The 13192-nt window shown below is 38.1% G+C and overlaps 1 pseudogene; it reads right to left on the bottom strand.

The window, feature by feature from the left end:
- Positions 1-734: 734 nt before the first annotated feature.
- On the bottom strand, positions 735-10081 carry LOC139951649 (uncharacterized; annotated as a pseudogene).
- Between the last annotated feature and the right edge of the window lie 3111 nt (positions 10082-13192).

The raw sequence follows: 13192 nt of genomic DNA, 5'->3' as shown, positions 1-13192 counted from the left end.
AGGTTTTATGCTAATAATTATTTTGAGTAATTACCAATAGTGTCCACTGTCTTTAATGTCCCCTTGATCCAAAGGAAAGTCACACGGCCGATTTTCTACCCGAGGAAGTTCCTAAAGGCAAGATTCTTTTTCAGAGCTATAAAGTCTCCTGATGTATGAGTTAATACAAAACAAGCAATACACAACATTGTGGCTGGTATAAATATTATTGTTTCTTTATTTAAATAAAACTCCACAAACATAAAATAATTGGTAAATGATAAAAGTAATATAACATATTTAGAAGTTTCAATAGGCCGATGGTTTACTACAACACATAGTTAAAGCTTTAGTTATGCGTATTGTATAATAAATAACTAAAAACAATAAATTGTGTAATTTTATCCAACGAGATCATGAAAACAACGTTTGCACAGGAAAGCCAGCGTCAGGTCAGGGATGGATTCCTCAGAACACTCACTCATTGCTTCCTTAATTTAGTTTAGATAACAAAATGACACACCAGGACAGGTCGAACCATCACACTCAAAAAGAGCGGGAAACTTTCTAAGTCCAACTTCTTATCCAAATGCCATTTTTAATTACCCATTGTTGTCAAATGCAAAATCTCGTTTGAGTAAAATAAGCTATGGGGGCCTACTTTATTTTATTTAATAACAAACAAGTAAATGTGGAACTTTCACCAAAATGTGAAAACAAATTGTGAAACTTTGTTGTAGTAGTTTTGTTTGTTGTGAAGAGTGAATATCAATAGATGTGTAAATTGGACCCCTTAAAGAAACTGAACACCTTTGGTTATTGTGAAAATTTGAACTCAATTGGTCGTCGAAGTAGTAACATAATGGAAGAAAAACACCCTTGTTTACACGATCTCTTGTGCTTTTAGATGCTTGATTTTGAGACCTTAAAACAAATTGTAAGTCCCGAAATCATTTTTTTGTTCAGAAACTAGTGGAAAATTACTTCTTTCTCATTACTTCAGAAGGGAAAAATTTCTCAAATGTTTTAAACTATCAACAGCTCTCCATTGCTCTTTAACAAGTCAGTCTTTATGCTGACAGTGATTACCAATAGTGTCCAGTGCCTTCAGGGTCAACCTAATAATTCGCTATTAAAAGTACCATCAATTGGTTTCATATAAAGGCTTTGTACTACATATTTTAGTACTTTATACAATGTAACGAACGCTTGATTGTAGAATGAAACTATGGTTCTACTCTGGTTTTTCATTTAAAGATCACCAAGTGGTACTTTTAATTAAACATAGCATACAACATCAACTGAAATTATCTTCAAGTACGCGCTAATTCTCCAATCAAATTGGCAGAATGGAGTGGTGATAAAAACCTATATTGCACGGCTAATATCACTACCATGCGTCATGTGTGTTCTATGTCACGCGCCAAGTTTGCTTAAAGATAAATACGTTATCACACGCTCGCTCGTGGAAATACGGAAAATATAGCGCGTCTGCGTCCCATATCCAACTCGGCCTTCGGCCTCTTTGGATATGGAACGCAGAGGCGCTATATTTTTCCGTATTCCACTCGCGCTTGTGTGATAACTTATATAATAAGATACTAAAAGCTTTAACCTCAATACTCTACAGATCTGAAACAGCAATAACATTTCATAAACCTCCCCCAGAATAGATAGCATAGAATAATAACTTTCTAGAAGTTTGAGTCCAGACACCCATTGTAAAACTATAGTTAAGTTCGGGAAACAAATAAAATGCAAAAACAAACAAAAACCAGAACCTTAAAAATAAAACAATAATGCTGAAAAATACTGATACTGATAACGCACTGCAGGACAATTTCATGTAGCTGCTTAAACAGACAATTTTGCTTAACATTTCCTTGTCTGCTGAGCAAATTTAAGCAGGAAACAAGCAAAAGATGGACCATGTGACATGGTTCCTTGCTGGTATCTTTTTAGTCTGGTAACAAGAAATGTGTTTGTGCCATGGAATTATATATACGAACTAGAGGGCACACGAGCGATGCTTTGTGCACAAAGGCCACGGGACCGCAAGATGATAAGCGCATCATTCTGCACGCGCGTTGAATACGAAATACATGTTTGAATTTTTGTATTGAACGCTCACGCGATGCTGTTTGTTCAACTTACAAAATGGCCGCACAAACACACGCTGTGAGATAGCTGTGTTGTCAACTTAAAAAATGGTCGCCTGCTCGCATACCGGGGCGCGTATATAGGTCAGTGCGCGCTCTAGTTCTTATATATAACTCTACGGTTTGTGCTTGCTAAAAGTAGCTATATGAAATTGGGCACTGATGTTAATGCTACTGTACAAGTACATTGCATGGTTTGTTAATACTATCACAGGCAGTACGCATCTTAATTAAAAAACAAAACAATAAGGACTGAACACGTTTGGTTTTTGTCAAAGACCAGTATTCTTACTCGGTGTATCCGAACATATATGCATAAAGAAACAAGAATGTGGAAATTTGGACTCAACTGTTCATTGAAGTTGCAAGAAACTGATGAAAGAAAAAATCACCCTTGTTGTATAAAATAGTGTGCTTCTGGCCAATTTTTATATATATTATTTTAGTGAGAAATTATCTCTTTATAGGAAGTCGTTTCTCACAATGTTTTATACTATCAACAGTCTTCCGTTGCTCGTTACCAAGTAATGTTTTATGCTAAGAAAGGCCTATTTTGAGTAATTACCAAATGTGTACAGTGTCTTTAAAACAGTAAGTTAACTTTGTTCCTTGTTATAAGTTTTGCTTTTTATACAAACCCTACTATCCCATATAACATCATATAATTGTTTTAATTTGTTGTTGTATTCATGCCCTTATGGAAAGGGTCTGCTTTGTGTATGGCATCCTGTCACATAATTTGATATTAACAAGTCCACGGTGCTAATTCATTTAGGGGTCAGCACTGCATACCAGTTGATTATGAGTAATGGGGAGAGGGTGATAGTATAAAACTTTGTGAGCTCAAATTTTCTCAGGTTTGTTATTTTGTGCATATGTTGAGATACACCAACTGTGAAGACTAGTGTTTGACAATTACCAATAGTGTCCAGTGTCTTAAAAGCCAAGTTAAATAATTATACATCTGAGGTGGTTTAATACATTTTAAAGCAACTGGTACAACTGTAGCGTCATTGTTGCAGTTAATATGTATAAAACTCAAGAATAACAAAACAATAAAACCTAATTAAAAAACTTCGGGATTGACGCCTTCTTCCGGTACTTTCTTATGGCTGATGCTTCTGGTGTGATGACCAGGAAACGCTGCAGAGAGCTCATCACCTTGGGATTTCTGTGGTGAACCCCAAGGTGATGGGATGACAGCATCTTTTCTTGGAGATTTCTCCGTTGATCGTGTTGGCGATGGAGGCTCTGAACCGACTGACTTTGGTGAAGCATTACCAAATTCATCACTGTGACAAAAATGATGCCGTCTGAGCGACTGGACTTCAAAATGGTTGACCTCACCAGTCTTATCTGACCTCTCCTTAGGATTTTGCTTGGTGACCACCTGAACCTCAAGATTCCCATTGGTGTTCTGGTCGGCAGACTATGGGGCTCTCTTGATGGGCTTGGGTACCATCACTATGGACTATGATGACAGGTGTTTTGGATGAGGCCTGTTGAGCTGCTCACAGTTTGAATCATACTCCCAATCAATCAAGTCAAGCGCCATCTAGAGGCTCGAGCCTGCTCAGTGATTTTTCTCCAGATGTTCCGGTCCAGCATGAAGGAGCGTAGTTCTTCAGCGCTGGTCAAGCCGATGTCTCATTTCAGTGTGTCTAGGTAGGAGAGTCATCTTCTCCCACGAGAAGCCTTGCCTTGGGTGGGCTCCCAGAGGATGATTGGGCAAGGGGCAAGCTCTGAGTGGCGGACACAGTGCCAAGCAAGCTTGAGGCGGCGTTCACGAATCTTCTCTGTAGCCTTTGGCCAGCCATTGGAGTTTCTCATGTGGTCTTGCCAGGGGATGTTTAGGGTCATACGCTGCATCCTGGTGTAGCAACCATCCAGAGACTTCTCCATCCTGGTGGTTAGGGTCTAGGTCTCATCTCTGTATAGTAGCACTGACTCCACTGTTGTGACAAAAGGTGATCTTTTCACTCCCACTCCAGCGCTGCTGCGTGCTGCAGATGAAAATAAACATTACACAATAACTTTACATTTCTAATACAAGCAATTTGGAAAGAAACAACACGAATTTTCACTACTGGCACTACAATTATTTATTGTTAATAGGGTTATGGGTCAGTCAGTTTTTTAAACCCAGGATTTGAGCTGCCTCTAGCCATCGGGCTAGCTCGGTGGTCTAGTTGTAGGACATCTGCTTTAGCAAAGGTCGCGCGTTCAAATCCCACTCGAGTGATTTGCATATTATATTTGTTTTCACAGGGTACAGTGGTTAAAACACATCAGTATAAAGGTCAAAAACAAATTATAAACCCAGAAATGGTTCAGTTAATAAATGCATTCTCATTCAGGGACAATCGATAAAAGGAATGACGATCTCAAAAACAAGTACAAAGTTGTATCTTTAAAGGGTTTTGGTACCTTTTGTATAACAATTTTGCCCATTACATAAATCCCTATGCACTGTAATGATGTACATGTATTATACAATTTTAGCAACATTAGTTTTAAAGTTTTGCGAAGAAAACAAAAGGCAAAATCAAACAGCAAGGTTTTCAGGAGAGTAGCGTAAATACGTTTTACATGCTAAGATCACTTTTGTTTCATGAATCGAAAACTACTTTCATAATATTTTTTTACTCATGTCTCAAAACTTACAACCTCAGCAAGGCAAGTAATATTTTAGAAGCCTTCTACCACCATTATCTTCAAACCGGATAGTTTAATGTATATCTGTTGACATTGAGTTTTGTTTTGTACAAAAGGTATCCAAACCCTTAAGTACGGTGTTGCTGAGATGTAATCTTGAATAAGAAAAAAAACAGTGTCTCTTACACAGTCTTCCTCCGCTTCCTGTTATCCTTCATTTGACTCTCCAGCTCAGCTCTTTTGCTCTCTTGGGTTTTGTGCAACTGAGAAAATGAGAAAACATTTATGTTATAATTTCTTTAGAGTGACCATTAGCATCGGCGTCAATCTGTCTTGAAAGATGGGGGGAGGAACATCGTTAGTCATACCATCTACGGCGTGGGGTCCGGCCTCGAGTAAGGGCCCCAGGAAAATTTTAAGGCCATTTATGCTCTCTAGTGCAATCTTATGAGTCTGAGGGAAGATGTGCCCCATCTGAGATCTTGGAATTTAATGGCTATTTCGAGCTATGACAAATGATGCACCATTTAATTGCTATCCTGGTTATTAGCTAAAAACCAACTCAGTTATAGCTGCGTATACAAATTATTTCTACATATAATGCTCAGACGGCGGTTCATTCCTAGCATCGTCAAGGGTGGATTAAGACAGGAAATTCTATAAAGGGGGTGGGGGCTTGTTGGTAGGGCAAACCAATTAAAGATGGAGCATGCTATAAAGCGGAACGCAAAACCTTTTTCGGAAAAAAACTTGGGAAAACTTTGCATTCAAGGTGTTCTCTGGTGCAAACTTAGGCCAATAGGCAAAACGAATGGAACAGAACATTTATAAAGCCTTTTAAATGTGAGCAGCAGTTGTATAACCTTTTTGGTTAACATCATCTTCATGTGGGGATCTATAAGCATGCTCGTGTGAAACCTTTACGGCGTGGGTCGGGCTCGTTTGAGGGGCCTGGGAACAGTTCACATTCTAGATGCTCTGTGGTGCAATCTTAGGGCAACTGTCAACAAGAGGCAAAAAGAATGGAATAGAGCAAAGCCTTTAAAATGTGAGCAGCAGTAACCTTTTGAGTTAACAGCATCTTCAAGTACGGATCTACATGACACAAGTTGTAGGGGGCAAATCTGTCAAAGAGTGGCATGCGAGTGTGAAATCTTTACGGCATGAGTCCAGGCTTGCCTAAAGACTCTGGACACTATTGGTAATTTTCAAAGACCAGTCTTCTCACTTGGTGTATCTCAAAATGCCTAAAATAACAAACCTGTGAAAATCTGAGCTCAATCGTTCGTTGCGAGATATTAATGCACAAAACAAAAAAACACCTGTCACACAGAGTAGTGTGCTTTCAGATGCTTGATTTCGAGACCTTGCATTCTAAATCTGAGATCTTGAAATGAATTTCATGAAAAATTACTTCTTTCTCGGGAACTACGACACTTCAGAGGGAGCCGTTTCTCACAATGTTTGATACTGTCAACCTCTCCCCATTGCAAGTTACCAAGTGAGGTTTTAGGCTGACAATTATTTTGAGTCACTACCAATAGTGTCCACTGCCTTTAATCAGGCCTGGATCCTAGATGCTGTTTGGCTTCTCACACTAATGCTCAAACGTTGACAAAATTGCACCTCCCCCTTGAAACAGTGGAAGGGACTATCCCCCCCCCACCCCCCCCCCCCCCATTTTTGAAGGGTGGAGGGCATAAACTCAAATGTTTGCCGTATCTAATGACGTGTCTTTATCTTGAAACTCAAGTATTGCACCGTATAAGACCAAACCCTGTGTCCCGTCAATGGCATCAATCATAATGTTTGAGCATTCGTGTGAGAAGCCAAATAGCATAGGGTCCAGGCCCGCTTATAGACGATGTGACCTATGTTTACATTCAAAACACCCTCTGTTGACAAAACACTCTATACGTCATGTTTCGTCGGGCACCTGAGTTGCGCAGTCACAGTAAGATTGCGTACACTTTCTAGCTGGCTGCCAAAACACAAAGGTTTTGCCCGGCAGTATGGGCGCAAATCATGTTATGGTTTTCGTGTGATGTCAGAGGTCACATCGTCTATAGGCACAGGAAAATTCTGCATTTTAGATGCTCTGTGGTGCAATCTTTGGTCAATTTTGAGAGGGGACGTTTGATATAGTGTCCCCCACCCTTCTAAAAAGTTGTGTCATCCTTAGCCCCCAGGATTAATGCCCATGGCGAGACACAGGGTTGGTCTTACACAGTGCAATACTTTGGCTTCATGATCAAGGGGGTCAAAAAAATAGGGGGGGGGACATTTGATATTGTGCCCCTCTCCCCTTGTCACACCCCACCCCCACCTATTTGATGCCCACCACCATTAGTAGAATTTGAAACTTTGTATGGTGGAATTATAACTATAAGAACATTTTGCGATAACACCATGTGAGTCTCTTTTTGAATAGTGTTGGTTAGGAAAAGAACTATTGGTTAAAGACTCATGTTTCTATTAATATACGCTGATCATCTACAGGAGAAAAATCATAAGACTGTACTTACCGTTTGTCTAGACGCTACTGCTCGCCGAATGTACTTCTGTAGGGCTTCTCTACGCAACCTACAATAGACAACAAATATCGGACAAATTTACATCAGCTGCTGTTAAACGAAGAAATTCAGTCTGAATGATCTACATGTGTAGTTGCATGTTTTGTGTGCATTTGATCACTAGGCATAGTTAATTTTTTACAGTATTACATTTAACAATCACCAGTTTCTTAAAAGCTCAGAAATGCCTAGTTCATTTTGATGGGCCATAATAAATAATTTGCAGATATTAATTACCTATTTGTCTTTTTAAAGACAAATTTGTCTTTTTAAAGACAAATAAAGCACTTGTGTTTTAATCCAACGAAGTCTTTTGGGGAAAAAAGTACCTACATGTGAGGTGAAACTAAACATGGATTGGAAATCACTAACAAGGCAATACTTTTTTTAGAAACCTCTTTCATCAGTGAAAAGGGTACAAAAGAATTTAGGCTTTGCATGGTGAGGTATCAATATATATTTGGTTTGCAGTAACAAACACCATGTGTGTTTCTACTTGCCAGGTAGAGTTTGTTCTTTAGAGAACTGTCTTGCTTTATTTTACTACCGCAAAGAGTAGAATATCAGATTTTGGGGAAACTTGTTCTGAAAAGAACTGTCCTGCTTTGTAAATATACCCTAGCAGGTATAGAAAATTGGCTGGGACAACTACTTTAGCTTTATAGGATCATAATTAACCGCACTACCCCGGAGTCAGTCTCTTGACGATGACTAGAGCAAGCTAGTCAAAATGTTGAGACCAATTCAAGAACTGAATAGTGATTTGGTTCCCTATTGGGCAATCCCTATAGGCTTCTGCTTGCTTTTTGTTGATATGTCTCTAAATATTTTACTAATAATGCAAAAGTTATACATTTCTACTTATTGTTGCTGTGTGTTTTGAAGTTTTTAAAGCCTGGGTGAATAAATAAATAAACAAATAAATAAACTACTTGATGGATTGGTATTGGACGAAAATTAAGTACAGTTTCAATAAAAAGGGACAAAGCTTTATGGAAAGATTTCTCCAAATGTAATAACCTGTGTGGAGCTCCTGGTTGTCTCTTAGTCTTTTATCCATATGCTTCAAGTCCTCTGCATTGTTCTCACTAAGCCTCTTCCTTGATTCAACCTCTTCCCTGCAAACGGCCAATCAAAACAAACAAAGCTCGGTAAATAACACCAAACTCACAAATCTCAACTCATGTTAATCCGGCATGGTTAGGCCTGTCGTCTTCTTGATACTCCAAGGGTTTATGAAGATGCACCAAAAATTCAATCCATACTCAGTGAAATCCATACTCATACTCTTGAAATACATAATTCTAAAAACACCCCCTTTCTGGAGCTCCGGCCCTGGCCCCACGCGTCGACCTGGTATTCTTTTAAAACGTAAGAGCCCATAATTTAATAACAACAAGTATGCTAGTAGCTAGGTTAAACAACAGAGGAACCGCAGTTAAAATGACCAGATAGAGAAAGGACCAATAACACTATAATTAATACCAGTAACAGCCACCAGACTTGAGATTTGCTGAATTGGGCCCGCCAGACACACCCCCCCCCCCTCTCCTGGGTTAAAGATCTGAGGAACCACCTAAAACCAAGTTGAAATGACCAATGATGACACTATTCCCAATACCAGTATCAGCCACCAGACAAAGGTTTTGCCGCATTAGGCCTGCCAGACCCCCCCCCCCCCCACGTTAAATATCAGACCCCCTTGTAAACCAAGTTGAAATGACAAATGATGACACTATTCCCAATACCAGTATCAGCCGCCCGACAAAAAAATTGCTGCATCCAGGGGCCCGCCAGACACCCAAAATACCACTTCCAGGTGACTTTAACAGCCCAATAAAACTTCTGTCCAGAAATTAATCACAGAAGATGTTCAACTGCCTCACTGGCTGATGACCATTATGCAATACAAGACCTACCATTGGAACTAGTTGTGGTATTGGCAGTCTGTTTTTCAGCTGAAGTGCCAGGCGGAACATGTCAGTACTGGGCAGGCCCGCCCACCGTCGCCCACCATGGCTACAACACTGATCATCACCAATGAAGGTAAGTATTACAGTTCCAACATCAAGAGTACTGTACTGTAAACAAAAAAGGTGAAAGCAAATGAGAAAATTGGAAAGAAGTTGTTCAATCTTCACTTACCTTCATCCATTGTTGAAATGAACGAGCTTTACCACTGATTGGTGATATCTTTACCTCTTCCACAGAATAGAAGAAGCAGGCGTGGGTAAACAAAGCACAAATCACATATCCGTAGACAACGAAACAGGCCTAGGCCTAGTGTCAATTATTAATATTTTTTTTTATAGGTAATACAGCATGTACACAAAACAATGAGATCAACTGGATTATTATTAGGCCCAAAGAGAAGAAACACAGCACTAGTAACCTTAATAATCAACCACTTGATGATTGGGTACTCCGGAACTTCTGTAACTACGGTAAAACACTACCATATCGTAACTGGTAAATAACAAACTTTCCCATGCACGCAGCAAACCATCAATGATTGATCATCACAGTCACACTGATCACGAGACCCATACTTAAAAAAATACCAATATCCCATCTTTAGAGATAACAAAATAAGAAAAGTCCTACTCACTTTTATACTGCACGGACGCGCGAGAATTAACTGGTTGATGGATGAAGAATAATCTGTGATTTTTAAGGCGATTTCGTGAAATTATTGGAGAACATTGGTGAAGAACAATTGGCGATATAATTTAAATCATAATGAAATTAGCCTGTCAATAGAGGGCGCTATCAAAGTTCAATTTGTATGACTTTTTCCAATATTTTTGTGCAGAAATCCAGCCTTCTATTTATTTGGTCGTTATTATACAGCATTTTTCATAATATGAGCAGTGGAACGTATTGCCTGCCAGGAAATAGACTGGAACGTAGGCCTAATTTCATTATGCCTGGAAGCACAAACACTTGCTAAGCACAGAAAAAAGCTTAAAGGCAGTGGACACTATTGGTAATTACTCAAAATAATTATTAGCATAAAACCTTACTTGGTTATGAGTAATGGGGAGAGGTTCGTAATATAAAAGATTGTGATAAACGGCTCCCTCTGAAGTGGGTAGTTTTCGAGAAAGAAGTAATTTTCCACGAATTTGATTTCGAGACCTCAAGTTTAGAATTTGAGGTCCCGAAATCAAGCATCTGAAAGCACACAATTTTGTGTGACAAGGGTGTTTTTTTTCTTTCATAGTTATCTCGCAACTCCGACGACCAATCGAGCTCAAATTTTCACAGGTTTGTTATTATATGCATATTATGTTGAGATACAACAAGTGGGAAGACTGGTCTTTGACAATTACCAAAATTTAATGTAAGAAGCGTCACTGCGGTAATGCTTCTCATATTGTGTTTCTATAGGAACTATTCTTCCCATTATGACAATGAAACTCTGAAAAACCAGTGGAAAAAAATGTAAGTGGTAAGAAGTACGACAGCTTTGGATAGTACAATGCATCGTTTAAGAAGTACATTTACGTCCGGGTATGGAAAACGGGGTACCACTTTTTATTCCCTCCCCCCCCCCCCCCAAATTGAATATAAAAGCATTACCGCAGTAACGCTTCTCGGATTGTATCCCTATTGTATCCTAATTTGACTAAATTCTTTCCAGTTGGACCATATTGAACTCTGGAATGCCATAAAACTTTATACATGCGGTGAGGAGTAGGGCCTATAGCAGTTGGATAGTAGGCCCTACAGTGCAAGTTTTAGATAAAAATTATAAAATTATACTTCGCTTCCTGTTACAAACGCTTGACCCCCCCCCCCCCGATCATAACACGCATTACCGCGGTAATGCTTCTCAGATTATATTCCTATTGGGATTATCCTTCCTATTTTTATTCTCCCAAAAAATTAAAATGAGAAGCGTTAAAGGGAAGGTACACGTTTGGTAGTTACTCAAAACAATTAACTTAAAAACTGACTTGGTAACGAGCATTGGAGAGCGGTTGTTCATGGTATAAAACATTCTGGGAAACGACTCCCTCCGAAGTAACGTAATTTTTGAGAAAGGGGTTATTTCTAACTAAAATATTAAAAGACTTCTAGCTAAAAGTATTTTATTCCTATCTGCAAGCACACTTCGATGGCCAATTGAGCCCAAATTATGACAGGCTTGTTATTTTATGCTTATGATGGGATACACTAAGTGAGAATACTGGTCTTTGACAATTACCAAACGTGTACAGTGCCTTTATTGCCTCCCAGATTGTATTCCTATAGATAATGTTCAACTTTCAAATAATGGGTCAGTAAAAACTTATAACTGCGGTGAAGCTTAGTAAACAGCTTTAGATAATTGCATTTTGAGAAACATTTCATCTTTTTTGTACATTAAGGGGATGAAAAAGGGGTAACAATTTTGAACCCCTCTCACAAATTGAACATAAGAATCGTTACAACGGTAATGCTTTCCAGCTTGTATTCCTATATAAAGGGAAAATTCTTTCCATGTTGACACAAATTACACAGGTTTTTAAAAACGCAATCACTTTTTGAAATGTTTTGTTGCAGATTAATTCTATGTTTGAAGTTCTGGCATAAAGAATCGTTAACCAACGGTCTTTAAAACAAACACTTCTCAAAACAGATGTTTTACTGTGTACTATCTCTTTAATAAAACTTCCACCGTGCAAAGTTTCAAATCATATCAAAGGAAATTACTGACTGGGCAAATTGTAAATGATTTTGGGGTGAACAAAGACAAATTCACTGGAGTGGGATACAAACCAAATAACTTAAGGTTTTTCCGGATTTTTTATAGGTTAACAAATCATAATTCACACAGGCCCCTTTTCCTTTGACATTTTGACTAAACAATGCACGGTTGTTTTACAGGGCAGGGGTATTTCTACTATTTTTTAACAATGATCAGTCTACATCACACAGTTGTTTCCTGTTTCACATGACCAATGCATTTATTTTACTCAAAAGCCATACTTGTACACTGAATGTTAAGCTATATTTTTCTCTGCCTCAATAAACAGATTTGTTTATTGGTTATCCTTTACAAAACCAATTGTTTGTACTTGATTTCATGAAGATAAATGTAAGTTTGAATGAATAAAAAACCTGGCAACACAAATTGAACATTTTAAAACTTACTATAGCTTAGACCTAATGGCAAAAGAAAACACTTCAAAGTAAAGTGATTGATAATTATGTTAATGAGCATTACCAGCAATGACATACGGATACTAAAAATAACATAATGCCAGGGAGCTAATAAACTCGTTTAATGAGTACTCTTAACCAACCTCCATTTTCACACGACACAATGGCATGACCTTTCACATTAAAAGCTTTATTCAGAGTTACCAACAAAAAACCATGGTGGCCACCATGTAAGCTACCCCAGAACAAATACCATGTAACTAATTAGACTTATAAATAATTGATAGACAGAATGACACATTACAAAAGTTACATTTTATATTTGATTCATTATTCAAATTAAGTAGTAACAATACAAAACTTAATGTCTAATAAACACTTAAAAATTCTCTTTTCATTTGTTATGAATTTACTACAAATAAAATTATGTTGTTTCGTATTTTGTAATTAGCAAACTGCATTACAAACTAACTTAACTTGTTTCATGGTTGTAATGCGGTACTTCATGAAACATGAAACATGAAACTTTTACATACTTGCAATAAGGTACTTTATTGCAAGCATGTTATAATTACATGATTGTAATGAAGTACCTCATTACAAACATGCAACTGTTGTATGTGAATACATGAACTTGTATAGTACCTCGATACAAGTTTATTATGTATTCTGTCTACA

Source organism: Asterias amurensis, chromosome 19 (assembly GCF_032118995.1).
Source record: "Asterias amurensis chromosome 19, ASM3211899v1".
NCBI classification, from domain to species: Eukaryota; Metazoa; Echinodermata; class Asteroidea; order Forcipulatida; family Asteriidae; genus Asterias; species Asterias amurensis.
Note: the sequence above shows the minus strand (reverse complement) of the source record. Positions and strands in the feature narration are given on the sequence as shown.